This window comes from Argiope bruennichi, chromosome X2 (genome assembly GCF_947563725.1).
Source record: "Argiope bruennichi chromosome X2, qqArgBrue1.1, whole genome shotgun sequence".
Classification (NCBI taxonomy): Eukaryota; Metazoa; Arthropoda; class Arachnida; order Araneae; family Araneidae; genus Argiope; species Argiope bruennichi.
Window position 1 is genome coordinate 66717101 of NC_079163.1, and position 21695 is coordinate 66738795.

A 21695-nucleotide genomic window follows, 5' to 3' on the forward strand; every position below is an offset into this window, starting at 1 on the left:
GACGGGAAAGTTAGTTTTTAATTAATAATTAAAATTCTAATTAAAAATTCAAAAAAAGGGACCCCAGGTGCACATTCTCGACCTCCAAGATATACATGTACCAAATTTGGCAGCTGTAGGTCAGACGGTCTGGCCTGTAGAGCGCCGCCACACACACACACACACACATTGAGCTTTATATAAGTATAGATAGATAACCATAATTGTAGTTTCCCCATCCCTTAAAATAATTCAAGTTTTATCATACGTTTTTTGAGTCATTCATATATTAGGAAATATCAGATTACCAAGAAATATTGAGAATTAAACGTTTTAAGTTATTGCAGCCAATTTGAATTACTCTGTAATCTATAATCCTCGACGAGTAGTGAAGCAGCAAGTAATGGAGTAGAAAGGAAAACTGATTACACATGACGCGATAGACTCGAAATAAAATTTTCGGAAAGCATTTATTTTTATCACTGACTCTATTATGCACGCGAAGGAATGGCTTATGTTTTAAGCAGTAACGAAATCGAATATCTGCATCACATCATGACAAGAGAATGAAGTGAGCAGAGTGACATTTTAAGTAAACCTCAGTTTGAGATAACTGGGCAATTATTTTTCAGTGAATATAAAATTTGAAATGCAGAATGAAACGACTCTAAATGAAAAATAAAACTGATTTTTCATTTTGAAGGCATCTTCGGCGATGAATAATAATCTGCTTGCAAAATAAGATCGTAAATGATTGATTTGTTAGTTATAAGTTCGCTTTAGAATGTATTTAAGAAAAAGAACCAAATAATGTCGAAGTGTGGTCAAGTGTTACCTTTCCCCCACCCACTACCACTCCCTAAATTCCACATGCCAGTATCTCAAGAACATTTAATCTACGAAATCAGATTTCCTAGAATTAATGCTCTATGAAATCAATCTCGATTTATCTGAAAGTTGGAACTTCTCTAGAAAGAGCTTTCGTTCTATTAGAGCAGGGGTGGGCAGATTTTTCCTGAGTACGGGCTATTTCTAATTTTTTCAAGATGTTGTGGTCGACCCAGTAGCGTAGATGTAGTGAGAAAAAAATGGTCTACAATATTTATTACACCTTAATAATAAATACGGAATATGTGCTTACCTATATAACTACAAATATAATAATAATAGTCACAAATATCATAATATCAAATGATTTATTCAATATCAAACAATTCAAAATACATTAAAAAATAAATCATTTCATCTAAAATTAATTTTAGTAGTTACAGTTAATAGAAGACTTAGTCTGCATACTGTCCGCCAATTTTCAATATCTCGGTATATAATCATTAACTGCTAATCTTGCACTGGATTCTGAGTGGTAAACTGTGAGATGGGAACAATATGTTGTCTTAATTATATTCATCGTTGAAAATGAAGATTCACATAGGTAGGTAGAGTCCTTTTTGTGCATTTTTTTTTAAATTACGTTATTTTACTTCGTCCATTATATTCCAAATGTTATTCTTAGATTCTGAACTACATGCTTTTAAAATTGCCATTTTGTAGGAGAAAAACTTCGTTTTTCTTAAGAGATAAAGAGATATATAATTTATATTTTTAGTTATTTCCTCCACATCAACATGGTTAAATGGTTAATGCATAAATGTAACAATTAGATTCTTTAAATATGAGCGATTTAGTTCTTAGTAAAGGCGATCACCTAAAAATGTGTTGGTGGTCCACCGGTCTATCGCGATCGACTTAAATTCCACTCCTGTATTAGAGAAATCAATATGCATTATATTTTTTTAATTTTATCGTTAATTCTTTTATGAAAGGCAAATAAACATTATGTTACATATTTTTATGTATATTTTGCGATTATAAATGCACATCACTTACGTTTCGGCGCAATGAATTACACTTTAAATATCAAATTATTCTAAGAATTTAATGCTTGAGCTTTTATTTTATAAAGCAGTTTTTAATCTCATTTGATTTCATACTTAAATTTAAACTGTTTTCAATTAAGTATAGTCTTATCTCTTTGAGCATTCAAACAATTCAACGAATGCTTAATTCACTGAATAATAAAACAGATCAGTCCATTAGAATTCGTTTTGTATGGAACATTTTTAATGCTTATTACGCTTCGATTCAGATAGCATTAAAAAAAACAGTTGCGCATTCCGATGCAATATTTCCATGATGCTCACAGTACATTTCAAACAATTTCGTGCTTAAAAAAGACAGGCGATGAAAACATTTGAATGATAAGAATTCGACGACAGAAATATTAAATAAACTTATCTCTAAACGAAAAAAAAAAAAACATGCTGAGACGCTAACTAATCAGTATTCTTAATGCCGTCATTCAGAATGACGTCTAAATAAGGAAGCCCACGCTTTACTGATTAATGTCAAGGCAGAATCTGTCCTTTACCTTGAAATTATATGTATATATATATACAAATGCTGCGTAGGGTAATAAAAGATAAGAATCGCTCATTGAGAGCATGACACGACAAAAAGAGCGCTATGTTTTGTAGTTTCCGTTTTCGTGCTTGAACATGTGTTCATTCACACATTCTAATCTCGAGGTGAAGATGAAATTAAAACTTATGTAAAGAAACAAATAACTCTTTCCAATTATACATATAATAATTAAAAGTCACTCAAAGGAAGAATTTTTAAAACAAATAAATATGACATACACATCCTTTTTTATTGCATTTTACAGTCTTTCATATTTTCGAAAAATAATTCTGAACTCTCATTTCCGGCCGTGAAACCTTTCTTAATCCATTTTTTTCCTTCTTGAAGACTCTGGATTATTAACGTCCGAATGATCGATAACCGACAGCATTTTTTTTTTTTTTTTTTAGACAAGAAACTTTATTTTCTCTAGTGAAGAAACAAAAGTACATTCAGACTCTGTTAGTAATAGATAATCATTTCTTCTAATATTAATTATTTACTATGCATTAATTTTAATTTAATTTACATTAATAATCTTACAAACTCATGGTATAAATTAAAGAATTTTCAAAAAGAATATTTCCTTAAAACGATAAGTTATTATTTCTGTTTCGAAATGAATTTTTGGAAACAAGTGGAACTGCCTTAGATTACGTTAAAATTTTTATGTGACAAAAACGAAATTTAATTGAAGTATAATTTATTGTTAATTTTATTTTTTGAATAAAAGACAAAAAATTGAAACTTTATAAAAGAAGCTGATATAATGTAAATTTAGGAATAAAAAGCAAGTATTTTTACTTTTAATAATACTAATCTTCATTTTAAAAAAAAGAAAGAAAAATCCATGTTATTTTAACTACACATATTCTATATGAGAATATTTTGTGGAAGTCAAACCAAAATAGAAAGTTAGGTTACTCTTAATATATAAAAGTGAAATGTTTTTGTTTTTTATTAATGAAATTAAGTATTTCCCTCAAAATTTCACTGAAATATTCTCTTTATTATTAATTATTATGCGTTCATACTGGTATTTAAATTGCCTAAATAGACGAGTACTTCTCATCAAATAGCTGGAAATCACTTCTGTCTCATAAAGTCCGGATACTTATTCCGAATTAACATTTCACGCTTATTTTCAATATATAACAAGTAGTAAATGGAATTAATAATAGCATCATAAACAAAATAACTATTATTACTGTTATACAAACATTTTTCATTAGTATTATTAAAATTATTTATTAATGTTAAGGACTTTTTCTCAAACATTAGAAAAATAATATTTGTAAATCATTTTGTAATGCCTAAGACAGCTTGTCAAGTTGGATGGCCGTAACATTTCAGACAAGTTTTGTAAAAAACAAAAATGAAAAAAATTCATCATATTGTTATCATTTTGTTTTGTAACTCATCGAATGTTTTTAAGACGTAATAGTGATTTTGAGCCTCATTTTTCAAATTTCTAGGCCAATTACATAACGAAATTTATCTTCCTATTCTTCGATTACGAAAATGTCATCCAGCCATTACAATAGGGAAAACATCAAACCTTGAATGAAATTCTTTATTCTTTATAATGAAACTCTTATGCTACGTGCCATAAGGTAATGTGAACTTAGTTATTCTTAATAAAATATACATCCAAATATTTCATACATTCCTTTCAATAAAGAAAACCAGATAGATAATGAATTTTACTTTTTCTCTACTATGAGACTTACTAAAGTAGTATAAAAAAATTTTTTGACTTTTTTAAAGACTTTTAAATATTTTAAACTGGTATTAAATCCGTCTCTTGTCGGATATTTATAGCCTCGAAAGGAAAAAGATTTTTTTTTTAAAAAACCAGTCTGTCTTATTTGAGAAATATAGGAAAATACATAACCTTCCTACAAAAAAAAAATATTCATAAAGGAAGCCTCAACATTCAACAAAATGATGGAAAGTCATATCACTGACTCTGACCCACCCGAAGTCACACGGATAATAATGACCGGACCACCGCAACAGCAACACTGGCGGTAACAGTGGTTGAGTCCTAAAAGCCATCACCGGCCACAGTACAACCCTTCCCTAAGGAAGTATATGTCCTATCATCGATGGGAGGAGCCAGACCCCTACCTTTTCGTCTATCCTCCAAGGTGGCGAGATCCAACCACCATGCCGGAAGTATCTCATCCTCATTTCGAGATGCCCCTCCGGGGGGATACAAAACGATGGAAGCAAATACGGTGGAAATATTATAAAAATCAAAAGGGAAATAAAAGAAAATCTCTAAATAATTTATTCAATATAAATTATTTTCTAAGCAAAAAGAAATCTTACCGAATTAATCCTTTTTTTTTTTTTTTTTTTGTCTTTGTTAGGAAATAAAATGAAGGAATCAAATTTTATAAATGATCTCAGAAAGCTCAATTTCTCAGAATATTTACAAAATATTACAATTTCGATTCAACATTCATTGCATATTTAATATATTTAAGGAAATAAAAGCTTATTTCACTTTTTGAGGGCACTCTGTAAGACATAAGTAAGTTTGTAGCAGTCGCATTACTCTATCTTCTCTTTTGGATAATAGATGGTGATGCCTGTTTAGGTACCATCCCATAGTGCATTGCGATTGTAATTATTAGGAGATGATAAGCTGCTCTGTTAAGATGCGCGCATGAATGTCTTGTTTTGTCTTGTCTTTCATGTTTTCTTACAGCATTTCGACTGCAAGGCATGGACAATACTAGAGCGATGTACCACTGAGGTAGAAAAAGAGCATGTGGGAGCGCATTCAGATATTATTTATCTTCAAGAAGAAGATATTACTGAAATATAACTGAATAAACATTTGTTTTAAGAGCGCAGTTTTCGCGTGATACTACAGCTTACCTACTGCAGAACTGTTAAAGTTTCAGAAATCAGATCGTGAGAAAAGTGAAAAATCCAGTTGTTCTCGCAACTGAGATGTAAAAGTTCTTTTTAAAATTTAAATTGTAGGAAAATTATTAATTTTAAAAACACCCTTAAATAATTCATTGGAATTCCACCCCACCACAAGTGTCGCACGACAATAAGGTCATTTTTTAGCATAGAATCAGCCAAATGGAAATATCTAGAAAATATGTTTAAAATTTTGACAAACTTATTGGTTACTGATCATAATTGGAAATAAATTTTCAATATTTAACTGAATAATTTCATATGTAACAAAATTTCATTTGCAGTAAATAAAGTAACATGAAGAAATAATATAGAAAAAAAAATCAGATTCTGTAAAATATTTTGATTTGAATCATAAAATTTGTGTGATATAATCAATTATTTTGCCACAAGATGTTTTATCGTTGATGATTGTCTTCAAAGTACGGAAAACAAGTCATAAACAAAAAAAAATGTTCTTTAAAGGCTTTTGGTGTGTAAAGAAAAGCACTGAATTTGAAATATATGGAAAATAGAAATAAGACCCGATTGAAATATATAATTACTTATCAAACTATTTAAAAAATATACCTTCGAAATTATTGATAGTATTTGATACAAATGTTTGGTGTCAGAGGCAGCTGCATCCTCTTTTAATGAAGACTGTTCATGGAAGGGGAGTTTTATAGCAAATCTGGCTAAAAGGGGGCGCTTCTTTCTGCAGTGACAGTGCAGGAGGCAAATCTCGATAATGAGTCATCTAATAGAAGTTTCTTCATTTATCATTTGTTCCCCTCAAAGAAGAAACAACGTAAGAATCAGCCCACAATATTGTGGTAGTAAGGCTGTAGTCATAGCAATGATAGTCAATTTGAAACAATGTTAAAATGATGAAATATTTATTTTTAAAACTATTTGAACTTTTTTTGCTTTAGGGAGAATAGCAAGATGGGAACTTATCGCTTACTGAGCTGAGCTTATTGGGTTTTGTAAAGAAAAACTGGGCTATCCACATTTATTTATTTATTTATTGTAATGAACAACTCTTTTCTTCTCTTTTTAAGTCTCTTTATATACCGGATACTCAGAAGCCTGAGAATGCACGAAATTGATGTTATTATTATTTTATTCGCTCTTTGTCTATTACTTTGTTCTGAAATGGAAGCTAGAAATATTTTGCCATGTTATAATGACCTTTATAGCAAATACGCATTTTAAATCAGATAATATATATGGAAACTTTCAACAATAGAAGTATTTTAAAACATATTTTGTAAATATGATTTACCAACATTTCAAAAATATTCTTTAACAAGTAGCACTTCTTAGTAGTAGTATTTTGAAAGGGTATCTCGATCGCGATTTCAAAATCTAAAAAAAAAGTATAATAAATAATTTTAAATTTTCCAATATTTCAAACTGAATATCATAAATTTCAAAATTCGTACTACGTTATAAAAACAGCAATTACAAAATTCCTTTTTTATTCCTGCCCTTTTTTTATTTTCAAATAAGCAGTATTTTGAATCGATTTCAAAATTCCTGCATTCAATTGACTTCAGAATTTTTTTGTGAAATTATAATTTTTCTGATTTTAATATAAAGATATTTTAGTATTAATTTTTCAATCTTTTAACTGTTTTTTATATAATCCTTTTTTTTATTTCCCCTCTTCATTTTAATATTTCATGTTTTATTTTTTTTTCATTTCATTTCGAATTTTATAATATGCAAAAACGTTGATAGAATAATTAAAAATAATAGATAAGTAGTTAAAATTTTGATATGCAGAAACATAGCGTTCTATTTAAGTGTTGGTTAATTTTTCATTGAGTTTATAATAATGATGATATAGATTGATATATTTTTCTTTTATTTAATCATGATCAAGACTTTTTCTAAAACTTTTAATATATTACTTCATTCGTCCATAAATAAATTTACCCTCCATAATATTTGTCACTGATGTTTTACTCATTTATCAATTATTATTTTTCGTCACTATTTGAATGTTGAAATAGTAAATTGAATGATTAATTTTAATTATCTAATATACCTATTGTTAAAGTTCCAGTGCATATTTAAATAAAATCTACCAATAATACTATTAAAATAAGAATAAAAATGTATGTAATTCATATACAAAATTAATTTTTCAAGACATCAGATTTCAAATTCGAGTTTCAATAAAACTACTTAATTTTATTTGTTAAAGGCATTATTATATCATTTTCCTTTTTTTATGAAGAATGAAAGACACTGTAGTATAAAAGGTAAAATTTTTTTAATTATATTATTGTAAAAACACAATATGATAAATTGTAACATGCTGTCATATAACATGTAAAACATATAAAATGTGTCAATGCCAAAGAAATTTTGGCATTGACACATTTTATTAAAGGAGTTTTAACACAACTATTTTCTAACTATTTTTATTGAAAAGAACACGAATATTTTTGTTATATAAAATAAAACAACCTTTTATTTACAGTCGTTCTGATTAGTATGATGTCTCTGATACCTCAAGGTTTCCGCTTCATGCAAATTATATTAAATACATTGCTATGTTTTTGTTTATTTGTATGTCAGTTGCGGAAAAAATCGTAGTAAGAATACTTTACAAGTTGTAATATTCCTCTATTTGCAATAATTTGGATAATATCAGTTTTAACTTCTCAACCATCGAAACGCTTAAAAACATTCTAACTAATCGAGTTCCATATTGACCAAAGATCAGTCTACTGATCCCAAACACAAGGCTGAGCCGAGAGATTTTGATCTGAAATCGTCTGAAATCTCATCACTAGTGAGATTCGATCAGAAATGTAATGACTTTATCTTTAAGTTAATTTACGAATGCGAATCTGAAGTCCAAAATGAAGATAACCCTCTTCATTCCAAAATTGGGAAGGCTAGTACACCTAAACAGATCAACTGAAAAATACGGCAACCATGTCTTTAATAAACAAATCTCCTGCCCAGCCTGAAACTCAGTAATCACGTCATCAAAAAGTACAATACATTTCAGCATCTCGAAATCACCATCGATAAGAAACTGAAGTGTAACCTTAACCAATAAACTTCGAAATAAAAATCATATTCTTGATCAAAATCTTATTAAAATAGCTGGATACAACTGGAACGTCAAAAAGGAATTCCGTCGCTGGCTATATACACCTGTGGCTTAAAGAATCATTTTTCACGGAGCGGCATTTGCGCCTACTTTTTCGCAGCTCGGTATATTAGAATGCTGAACTTCATACAACGAAAATTTCGTCTCTGCATTTCTGGAGCATAAAAAACGACATTGACAGCCGCATTTTATTTGGTAGAAGACCTCTCATTTGCCCATCTCAAGCCCCAAGAATAAACCACGTCCTCTAAACTCCATCCTTTAAATAGCCACTTACTAGGTAGCTTCTCTGTAATAGACTACAAAGAGAAGATACCCCGAAATCGGTCCACCCAGCCTCTTTCGACCTTTACAACCATATAGCGAAAAAAAATTTAACTTATTATGAGCAACTCTGTCTTCTTAGTGGAACTGCTATAGTCAAAACAAGAAGCAAAACACCCTGTGTACGAGTTAGGAATGCAAAACCCTGGAATAATAGTGAAGCTGAAGACTTTCCGTGTATATAGTGGCTGGTGAACATATAAATCTGTCATAGCCGTAAAGTCCTCCAAGTCGAGACAATACCACTGGGAGTAATCGATCAGAGGTGATCGTTCTCTGATTCAGGAATTCTGTGGATGTGTGAATGAAATGTATGAATGAAGTTCACACGTGAAAAGGGCTGCGACGATTGAGTAGCTAAGATGTACTCTTGGCCCTAGATAACACTACTGAAACAAGAGATGCTAAAACTCGGATTAAAATGGTGACAGAATAATTCCTCGACCTTATAGATAATCTAAGATTTTTTATCAAATTCCTTTTTTGTTATGAATAAATTACAAATTCCGTAATTCAGTAGTTGATATTTTATTCTTTTCAAAAAGAATATAACAGCTTTAATTTTTTAATTTGTTAATAATTTTTTAACATTCTCCCACTAGAATGTGCTCTCCATGACACATTCTAATCGCTTTAAATTAAAATCTGTTACATTTTTTCTGAGTATTTTTTTTAACTTCAACTAAGCTAATCAAAATCCATAAACTTCCAATAAAACTCCAGATTTTTATGAAATAATTCAAATATTGAAGGTTAATTGGTTCATTTAAATCTTAATGAGGAATTTTAGGATAAATGATCCTTGTATTCTTGAATATTGATACATAAATGGAGTTGAGTGAATTAAATCAGAACAAACAGAAATGAAATTTTCTGTATTTTTTTATGTTTGTTGTTTTGTATCAATATTTTGCTGTATTTAACTACAAAAAAAGGAAGAAATAGTCACATTGTATGCACGCGAAAAGTATTTAGCAATAATTTTATATATAATTTTGGAAATATCGATGAGATAGAGAGATTCGCCTCTCCAGCTATCTTACTACTTAAGCATGTTTTTTTTATTATTATTTAATGTTCAGTTCAGTTAACGTCACGGTTAAAGCAACACTAGGACTATTTTGGGACGGACCTCGTAATTTTGAAACTCGGTCAGATGACGAAGACGACACCTGAGCTGGTACCCCCCTCTCCACATCGCGCCACACCAGCGGGAGGACGTTTGGTCATGACGAATTTAACGTGCAACAGACCCTCTTACACGACCGTTCTTCGATGGAATCGGGACACGAACCTGAAACCCTCCGGCTCCGAAGCCGAGACCTTACCACCACGTCTCCACGCCCCCTTTTTTTTTTATTTAATGATAATCAGTTTAACTTTGGGGTGTACACGAAATTCTAAATACAAAAATTCGGACCATGAAAAACTGGGTCTAAAAGGAGTGCAGAAAGAGAAATCGTTATAATAAAAATGGCAATAAAGATTTATTTTTAAGATCTAATAGTTTAAATGGATAAAAAACATAATAAGTAAATAAAGAATAGTTAAGCTTAGTAAATAAAGTAATAATTAGCATAATTAATTGTTACGAAAATAGCAATTTCCGTAAACAAACAAGTAATTCCGAAAAGCAGACAGCCTATAGCACTTAAAAATACAATGCTTGTAGCATAAAACTCCAAATTAAATAGGAAATCTAGCGTGTTCAAACTTTTTTTAAAATCTGATAATAATTGTTATTCGTTTGTCTGAATAATAAGACTATTAAGACTGTCTATAATATGCATACACTAATATCATCTTAATTGTGTCAAAAATGTTATGAGGCAAAATGTTATATTTGTAATACTTACTTTTTAGTAGTAAAATCAATTAAATAATCTTTATACATCAAAGTAAGTCTTTCTTTAAAATAGCAACAAGTTAGATTAAATAATTAGTTTATCGTTGTGCTAAACACTAAAACTTCCAAATTTTGTCTCTTGCAGAACACGGGCCGCGGTGGCCTGGTGGTAAAGCCTCGGCTTCGGAACTGGAAATTTTCAGGTTCGAGACCCGATTACACCAAACAACCGACGTGTAAGTGGGTCTGGTGCACGTTAAACCGTCCGCGCCAAACGTCCTCACGCTGGTGTGGTGTGGAGAGAAGAGTGCCAGCTGAGGTGTCGTCCTCGTCATCTGACCGAGGTTCAAAATTACGAGGTCCGTCCCAAAATAGCTCTAGTCTTGCTTTAAAGCGGGACGTTAATATAACTAAACTAACTCTTGTTGAAAGCACTAGAAGACGTGGTCAAATGTGCACGGACAAGAGCGTAATGCTCTCACCTACTATTTAACATCTCTTGAATACTTTGTGTAGTCTTCATCAAAAAATAGTAATTCATTTTTTACTAAATTTAATTTTTCTTCCTTTTTCTTCGTTTTGTACAAGCATTGTTCAATCATCTTTAGAGTAAAGAATTTGTATTTCAGTTATTTTGATACTTATCTTATTTCGGAAAATCCATTATCAAATAATAATTTTGTTCAAGCATTGTTCGATCATCTTTACAGTAAAGAATTTGCACATCAGTTATTTTGATACTTTTCCTATTTCGAAAATCCATCAGATATCAGATAATTGACCTCTTCAATATTTATGTTGAAACAATTATCCGTGACTTTTTCGCATTTCCGAGCAGTTCTCGCTCATGATAAAACAATGACGTAGGGAAATAATTCATTTCATATGCTAAGAACAAAATAAGCTTTTTAGTAGTTCAGGCAAAAAGAAAGAGAGAGAGAGAGAGAGAAAGAAGTTAAAAAGAGAGAAAGAAGTTAAAAAGAGAGAAAGAAAGAGAGAGAGGGGCGAAAAAAAATTTAGAGATAAAGAAGTTTGAAAAGTACAGAAATTGAAATCTTTAGATTTATTTTTGCGAAAATTATTCACTATCTTTGACAGCATCATTACCTTCCTTTTCTATCTTAAGATACTAAATAGTAAAGAATAGTATAAGAAGACTATTCTTACTGAATGAAAAAAAGCATGCGTATATCGAAGATGAATCCAACTTTTAATCAACTAATTCATCCTTATTTCCTATTTGGTAAATACGGTCGTGAACCAGTACTTGGAAAAAGAACAATAATAGAAAACAAATTGTTCTAAATTTACTCATAAAATAAATCTGGATGATGAAATTTCGATCCTTTTTTTTTTACTTTCTCGTATACGATGTATACAAAGGGAAAATATGATAATTGTTAAAAAAAAATAGTTACCGAGATTTTGACAAACTCCAAATTTCAGACCGCACTAAATCCAAAAACATTTTACTTATTAAACATTATGCATTAAGCCAAAAACGTTAAGCGTATCTGTCGCTCGTCTGTCTGTCTGTGAACACAATAATTCATAAAAGCTCTAAGCTAGACGGAAGAAATTTAGTATCTGACCTTCGCACCAAATATTATAAAATTTTAAAAGAAATCCATGCAAAGGAAGTTCATCTACCATCGTGTTCATGTACATTACTACTTTGCATTTTGTACCATAACTACAAAATGCAAAGAATTAGACGGATTAATTTTAGTACAAAGTTTAAACATCTAAAAGGTAGATGTGTGTCGAATTTTGATCCAAATCCATCAAAGAGTTGGCCTTTTTTAGGTCTATACATTCTCAAGTATTTATACTCGATAACTCAAAAACGCAACAAATTACATGAATGAAATTTGACACGTGGTCTTATTATTATAATTGTAGTTTTGGGCAAAATTTTGGTTTCAATCAATTGAAAAAAAAGTTCAAAATGCGTACACGTTTTTCTTTCCCAAACTACGAAGCACAAAATGCTCACGTGCTGAGCTCTGAAAATGAGAGTTTAAGATCTTGACCAAGATTCACAATTTTTATGCAGAGGGAAGAGAAATATAATCGTAATTGGGGAGTATGCGAGAAAATTGTGGGAAGTCCACCCCCACAAATTTCAAATTCTTCTCGCTTACTTAAACTATCTCGCATCTCATTTTAACAACAGCTGACCCACATCATCTACAAATTGCCAAACTGTAAATTTAGCACTGTAAATTTACAGTTACAAAAAACTGTAAATTTAGCAATGTAAATTTACAGTTACAAAAAACTGTAAATTTAGCACTGTAAATTTACAGTTACAAAAAACTGTAAATTTAGCACTCAGTTTATCTCTATGTCTAAACAATAAAGTAACTTTCGATTGGGAAGAAACATCGGAAGAAACGAAGTACAACGTATTGGAGAAAAAAATATATATCCAGTTATTTGGGGAGGGGGAGGGCTTTGTGGTAAGGTCCGGCATTGGAACTGGAGGGTTTTCAGATTCGAGATCCGATTCCACAGAAGAACCGTCGTGTAAACGGGTCTGGTGCACGTTCAATCCGTCTGAGTCAAACGTCCTCCCACTGGTGTGGCGTGGAAGTTTGGAGAGGGGGTAACAGCTTAAGTGTCATCCTCGTCATCTGACCGCGGTTCAAAATTACGAGGCCCATCCCAAAATAGCCCTAGTGTTGCTTTAAATCGGGATGTTAACATAACTAAACTAAATTAAACTATCCATTTGTTATATTTATGATAATTAACTACGCTATGAAATCAAAATTACTGAAAATTGCTTCAAATGTTTGCAAAGATTCTTGAAATTTAATAATTGAATCAGCTTTAAAAAATTGCGAAGTTATCATGTTTTACCATTCAGATCTACTAATTAGAATATTGATAGGAGATTGGTATTCAGAAAAATTAAGCACGGAATTAGATCTGTTAATTCAAATTTAACTATTAGTAAATAAAAAGAAATACGTCCAACTTCCATAGTAAGCAAATAAACATGAAATTCAGTTTAGTTAAAAACAAATTGGAAATTCACTAAACATTTTCACTACGTTTTACTTTTGCATTCTTCAGTATACCTCATATATAAAATTTTGAGTGAATAGAAGTTTTTCATCAAAATGAGGAAGAAAATCCCTTCCTTTTGGAAAATATTGATACTTATTTTCAGCAAAATTCTAAGAAGGCATAATTTTTTTTTCACAATAGTAATAAAAATTCAACTCGCATTTAGTAAAGAAAATTTTCAAAATGTTGTGGAACAATTGAAGTCCTTCAGGTTATGCAAGAAGAAAATCTAAAAATAAATAGGGTTATTCATTCTTTATAGTTTCGAGTTCCTTTTATTGCAGTTTTTTTGTAAACAAAAAGAATTCTGTGATGTGGACTAGAGGATTGTATTCCAAAAGAGGAAAATTCTGTTTGAAAAAAAAAAGAAGAAGAAACATGAAAATTTGCTGCAGTATAAAATTATAGCAGAAGCTTTTACACAATCCCGTTCACTTGAACAGTGAACTTAAAAAAAGACTCATCATGTTAAATAAAAGGGCTAAATATTTATTATTTTGAAAAGCTGGGTTTAATGGATATATTTTCATTCATAATGAAAACTAATATAAAAAAGAACAGTTTCTTGCTTATGAATTATTAAAAAAATGCTAATTTACTCACAAAATGATCTTTTACTTTAATTGCCGCTACATTATTTCCTAAACTTAAGTTTGAAAAAAATTACGTTTTATTACTTTGTATAACTACCTCGTACTCTTATTAATTCGAAAATTCTATTTGATAAAGAATTATATAAATCTTTTAGTTAATAAGGAGTGGTTTCCCTCCATGTTGCTTGCATATCTTGAATCAAATCATTGTAACTGCCATGTAAATTATCACGAGGCATGATGCCCCAGAAATTTTCTGTTATATTTAAGATTTGAAGACTTTAAGACTTTTGCTTGTTGAAGAACAAATCGTTATTTAATGCTGTATGTACAGCAGCATTATCTTGTTGCAAAAATAAAAATAGTTAGATCGATACAGCTTGAACTTTGATTTCATATTTTAGAACACAGCACACAAATTTGCTGCATCAATCTACCATTTAAATAACAATACCAAGGACAACATTAGGAGCAATTCCCCATGAAGTGACAAATACGAGTAACGACATAATTGAATTCTTTTTTCCTAATTCCCTAGCCGCGGTGGCCTGGCGGCAAGGTCTCGGCTCCAGAACCAGAGGGTTTCAGGTTGGAGACCAGATTCCACCGAAGAACTGTCATATAAATGGGCCTGACGCATGCTAAATCTATCGAGGCTAAACGTCCTACCGCTAATGTGATGAGGAAGCTTAGAGAGAGGGGTGCCAGCTCAGGCGTCGTCCTCGTCATCCGACCGCAGCTCAAAATTACGAGGTCCGCCCCAAAATAGCCTTAGTGTTGCTTTAAAACAGGACGTTAATATAACCGAAATTAATGCAGTAGTAATAAAAGCAGAGCCCATTCGGTCCGTCTATATTCAATTTTTTTCTTCTCTTAGAAGTCCAATATACATATATATTACGGCATAAAAAAAAATGTCACAATTATTATCGCGGGTTTGAACTTGTCATTTCCCTGTTTGTTGTGGTTGGAAGAAATGTGAGATTTCTTGAATATTTTTTATAACTAATCTGAGATTATTTTTTGTTGTTGTTGTTGTTAATAAAAGCGATAATTCGTGGAGACATTTAGAAGAGAGAGACATTGAAGATTTTGTACTGAGCTTAACATGTAAATTTGCACGATGATGGATATTTCCATCATACTATTTTTTAATTATTTTATATTATATATTTATACTAGGATTTTTTTAACATTTTTTTTTCTTTAATCTAGAGCATGAATTATATTGTCCTGATTTTCACAAAAAAAAAAAAAAAAAAAAAAAATCATACAAAGAAAGGTTAATTATGACACATTTGTTACGACAAGAACATGCGGCAAGATTGATTGCAATTGCTTATTGTATCATATCTGCGTATTATGCTGATGCCCCTGAATTTATTATGATTACAAAAATTAAATGCAACTGAGTCATTCTAAAAATTTCCTTCTTACTTGTTAAAACGTTTTTTTAAATTTATTCTTATTTTTATTCTGCCCTATCTCAAAACAGATAATTCAAGATTTCCAGTTAATGGGAAATGATTCTCCAAATACATTTGCTTACATAAATCCTAAAAAATAGATTAAGAGACATCGTGTAAATATTGAAAAGCAAAAAAATATGAGACGCAAGCACGAAATCAGTAGGCGTGTCTCAGCTTGCGTGACTGACACGTGTACGCGCAAATCATCTAGCAGATTTTCAAATCGGCCTCCAACTCTATTGGTCGCAGAGGATTGTCCCTCATTTCAAAGATTCTTCTTTCGACCGGCAGACGTTCCACTTTCTCCGCAGAAATAGCATGCTTTTGTCGGATGTAGTAAGTAGCTTCATATTTGTTCTCTTCCATAGCATGAATGAAAACATTCAGTAGATTTATAAAAACATTCTATTGAAGAGATAAAAAAAATATCTTTAGAATAAGTAAAATTTATTTTAAATCAAACTTTCTAATGTTTATTCTTTGTATACTCAATCTATTCATCTTTTCGATTAATAACTTATGAAAATGTTGAAGTTTATAATGCTCTTTTATAATGCTTGTTAGAAAACATTTTATTATTTTTCGTCTCGAAAAGCAGTGTTCAGTAATCCTAACTTGTCAAGATAATTTTATTTAATTCGTCTGTGTCTAGAATTGAGAAGAAAAAAAAAAAAGTTGAAATTATGGATTACAGAATAGTAAAAGTTTTTAAAATTCTGGAGTACAGAGTGTACTTAATAAAATGGGGTTTTATTAGAAGCGGAATTTTTTCTCTGACAGTGGTTACCTTCGATTCATAGTGACGGCAGGGGTTATAGATTTTCTAGCTTAGTGAGAGCGATGAAAATAGAATACTAGCGCGTTTATGCCCTTTTTTAAAAAATCAGATATTATAAAGGGATACCAAAATAATATCTTAGCCTGAGAACGGCTTCCATTGATAAGCCAATGATGATGACTAGGGGCGAAAATGTCAAATTATAGCCCAGGTGCCACTGACACTCGTTGAGCCTGTGGCGCAAGATTGATGAAAGGCACACATATACCATGTTAGTAAGTGAATAAAAGAAATTTAAAGGTCAGTCAATAATTTAAAGGTCAGTTTCTCCAGAGTTATGTCATTTAAGATTGGCTACAGAAAAACTATTACTAGAAAACTGCATTAGATTGTTAATGTTTAAATTTAATTCTAATACGCTGAAAAAAGCCAGATATGTTGCAGTTTCTCTGTGTTCTTTACTAAATTTCATTCTTTAATCAAAATTTTATATTTTCTTTAATTAAATTGGATGGAAGATACTCGTTCGAAATCTGATAAGACATCATGTTTACATTTTATAAATCCTCGATCATGCCTTCCTATTCGTCATGTCATATCATTCCTTTCAAAGTGATGTTTTGCAAGCAAAGATAATTGCTTATATTAATTTCATTTTCGATAGTCGTATATTAATTTTAAGTATCTACGAGCACTCCATCCAAAAATGCTGTTTAGCGGCAAATGATAAATAATTGTTCATTGGAAGTCATTTTACAGAAGAAAAATAAAATACAGATGAGCTGTTAGGAATACATGAAAAATTTCTGTGTTGCCAATTCCCTGTCTAAGAATTCAATGATAATTTTTCGTCAGGAAATTTGTAGATTCCTCCATTTTAATTGAAAAAATCTTTCAGAATAATTTTTGAAAAAAAAAATTAAAAATGATATTACTAAGATATAGGAATTTAAAAAAGCAAGAAAATTCTGAAATAAGTTTACAATGAAATGAAATCGTATAGAATCGAAATAACGCCTGTATTTGCCTGATTTGTATTAACAGTTAAAAGGAGAATGTGAATTGAAAAAAAAATTACTTTAATAAGTTGAAATTTTGAGAAAGAATTTGCGAATATTGTTTTAAGTGTGTAAAGTATTTGGAAATTTCTAATTAAATGGCCATCAATTCACACTTACAAATCGGAACCTATAATACATTATCAGCTGTAAAACAAATGAAATTAAATGAAAGAAAAATATTTTAAACTTATTTAAAGCGATCTTGGAAATTTCCATTTTCCAAGTATTTAGATATCAAGTATTTTCTCTGAAGACATTCTTATAATGATTCGTTCCGACAAAATGAATTATGGTTACTTCACAGATTCTGATTTGAAATCCACTACTCATCATATGAATAACGTTTAGAAGTTTAGTTTAAATTAAGCGTTCATATTTTGCTTTTCATGAAAATATAATTCTCGAAAAAAACCCATATCAAGTTTTTTTTTTTTCCTCATAAGTTTCTTCGAATTTATTTAATATTATTTATGTTCATCGGTAATACTATAACGTGTATTAGCGTTTGTTTTTAATTAATAATATATTTACATTTCAAAAATTCGTTAGTAAGCCTTCTTGTCGTAAAGAACATAATATTGAAAACTTCCCTTCATTTGTTGCCTTGAATAACATCGGATTTTTAAGAATAAAAATCCTTCTCAAATGCATTAAACATTATTTTCTACTCAGCAATGTGGTCCTAATGTACATGAGTATCAAATTTTAGATAACAATAGCATGGAAATCTCAAAATATGGATACGTGTTTACAAAGCATGAGCATGTGACTACATGTCACATGAATCGATTCTTTCGCAATGAAAAGGTATATTTAAATTAATCGAAAGAGAAGAAATCTTTCAGGAAGTTTTGGGATTCACGAGTCGCTTTACGCTTTTTCCTATTCTTCTTTAAAGTATGTTTCGAACTGTCATCAAATATTAATTATGAAATGAATAATCTTCTTTTGGAAAGAAAATGGAAAACGTTTCATGAATATTGAAGAATCATGAAATGTTTCCGTTTATGTTGCTGAAAAGATGTAGAAAATGTTTTTCCCCCTTCAGATGGAGAAAAAAAAATCCCATCAATTCATTTTTTAAGGAGTTTGAATTCCATACTTTAAAGATCTTGACTTCGTGAGATTAAAGTCATGGCATCGAGACCCAATTCCACTATCAGAGACACTAGCGTAAGTTAAATTTGATTGTACGGTGTAGAAATTTCGAGAGAAGCAAACTGATTCAAGTGTCATTTTCGTCTTCCGACCACTTTTTAGATTTGTGAGTTCCATCTCAGAAAAATTATAAAAAACGGAACCCTGGCTAAATCATTATATTTATGTTATGTCAGTAACGAATAGCTTTAAAAAGCTTCGCCCAGTGAGTAAATTTACGAAACATAAAAATTACGTTTTTGAAATTGATTAAAACTAGTTTGAATGTTATTTATCATGATAGTAGGACGTGGTGGCCTGGTGGTAAGGTCTCGGCTTGTGAGTCGTAGGGTTTCAGTTTCGAGACCCGCTTCCACCAAAGTACCGTTGTGTAAAGGGGTCTGTTGCACTTTAAATCCGTCATGCCAAATGTCCTCCCGCTGGTGTAGGGAGGGGAGTGCCAGTTCAGGTGTCGTCCTCGTCATTTGACCACGGTTCAAAATTACGAGGTCCGTCCCAAAAATAGCCCTAGTGTTGTTTTACAACGGGACGTTAATATAACTAAACTAATCTAAAAAAGACTAAAACTTATAATGCTAATAAATAGTTGTAAGAATGAACGTATTTGTATTATGTGTGCAAAATTATGCTTAAAAATCGTCCTGCCGCTTGTGTGGTGTGAAATTTGGAGAGGTGGGGGCCAACTCAAGTGTCGTCCTCGTCATCTGACCTCGATTTAAGATTACGAAATCCGTTCCAAAACAGCCGTAGTGTTTCTTTAAAACGGGATGTTAATATAACTAAACTATACTCTGGTTCAAAAATTATTATCTTTGCAAAAAAAAAAAAAAAAATTCTAATTTGCATCAGTGCTCTAGAAAGTAATTTAATTTGCATGCTGATTACTTAATTATCTCAAAGTAAAAGAGGAAGAATGGGGCTATTGCCTCATTCTCCTTCTTAAGATAATTTTATTTCATTTAATAATTGCAATATTATGAATAAAATTGACTTACAAATTTTAACTTTGATTTAAACATTGGTTTTTTCAATTATAGTTATTGTAAATTAAAGTTTTAATCAACATATTTAAGGAAAACAATCATAACCTTTCAAAATTAGTAGAATGCCTATGCTTATCGTTTTCTAAAATTTAATTTAAATTAACTGTGCATAAAAAAAATGCAAATGAACGTGGTTTTTTCATTTTTAGTTCAAATTGAAATTTTAATTTGTGGAGCAAATAGTTTTTTATATTAAGCAATGTTTTCATATTGCACAATCACGGGGCAGGGGGGGGGCGCGATCTACTAAACATTATAATTGCATTATCATTTGTACATTTAGGCAAAAGAGTTCATTTGGAGAAAAAAAATATCCATTAAAAGTTTGCATGACCTACAAGTTTTTAAGTGCTCGCCTGAATATTAAATTATGTATCAACTTAAAAATCGTCACTAGAAACATTGACCAGTGAAACTACCATTTTTAATGACATGAACGAATGTGGTGTGAATAACAAAATAAGATCAGGTATAAATTTTGTTTAAACCTGACACATTTCTATCGCAGAAAATCTTTCCTTTTTGCTATTTTGTAAATAAACGATTCATCTCCGTACTAAATTAAGTAGACTGTCTTCAAAGATAAACAGTGGCCTTATCCTTTAAGAAAAACTTCAAAATTCATTTAAATATTACAGTCCATTTTATATTATCCATTATATCTTGAAGCAAAATGAAGATTTATCTTACTGAAAGATAAAATGTAAAGATTTAATCAGACGATAACGCGATAAATCATTTTCTGCATTTATTTATTGTGTTTAAGTATATACGAGAGGGAAAGAGAGAGAGAGATGTAAAATAGCATATTTCATTTTATCTGCGTGCATATTTCATTGAACTTAAGTCTGTTTAAAGCGCTAAAATGGAAAAAAAAACTATTGTTTTCATTTGCTTCCATGGGGAAAATTATTTAAATAGAATTAACCGTTCAATGCTTCAAAAATTTTTATAATAAAATCATTTACAATAAATAATTTCTGTATATTATTTTTCGTTTTAATTATCTACATTTCTGTGGATTTATAAAACTTACTGTTGAATGACATGGAATTACGGGCGCCATAATTTTAGGGCCATGAAATGAGCTTCTTTTTGCTGAAGATGTTTTCATAACCAGAAGATTTGTTTAGTTAGATTAACGTCCCGTTTTAAAGCAGCACTAGGGATATTTTGGAACCGAACTCGTTATTTTGAACCACGGTCAGATGATGAGGACGACACCTGACCTGGCACCCCCACTCTAAATTTCCGTACCAAACCAGTGGGAGGACGTTTTGACTCCAACGGTTTTAATGTGCACCAGACCGTTCTTCGTTGCAATCAGGTCTCAAACCTGAAACCCTCACGTTCTTAAGTCGAGACCTTACCCCCCAGCCCACCGTGGAACTTCACCGTCGGAAGAAGAAACTAGAATGTTGTTAGAATAGAAAAAGTTTGAAACTCAAAATGTAGATGACCTCACAATAAAAACCTTAATCTTTTACATTTTTACAAATGCGTATTTTTTATAAAAGTGTTATAAACGGTACCAACATAATGCTTTGCGTCCCCCCCCCCTTACGACTGTACCTTATGTTTCAATCGATGTTAACCCATTGTTTTTATGTTATGTTTTTAACCCATTGTTAATATGCATAATATACATTTTAGAAGGAAAATTCAGTTTTTTGATTTTTGTTATTGTTTTTACATATTCTCCATTTTTAAAGACAAGATTCAAAATATTAATTAACTTTCTCTCCAAAATGGAATTTAAAACTTAGAATAAGTCCTCAGATTTTATCCACTTTTAGTTATTGCTAATACTTTTTTCAACATAACTGTAAAACGAGTGATGCATTTTTTGGGATA

The 21695-nt window shown here is 30.8% G+C and overlaps 1 protein-coding gene across 1 annotated transcript in view; it reads left to right on the forward strand.

Annotated features, from left to right (window-relative positions):
• Positions 1-16032: 16032 nt before the first annotated feature.
• The window catches only part of LOC129960150 (oxidative stress-induced growth inhibitor 1-like), a 39994-nt gene continuing 34331 nt past the window's right edge, over positions 16033-21695 (forward strand). The window contains exon 1 of the mRNA XM_056073335.1: positions 16033-16137. The gene's annotated coding sequence lies outside the window, so the exon portion shown is untranslated. The remainder of the gene's footprint in view (positions 16138-21695) is intronic.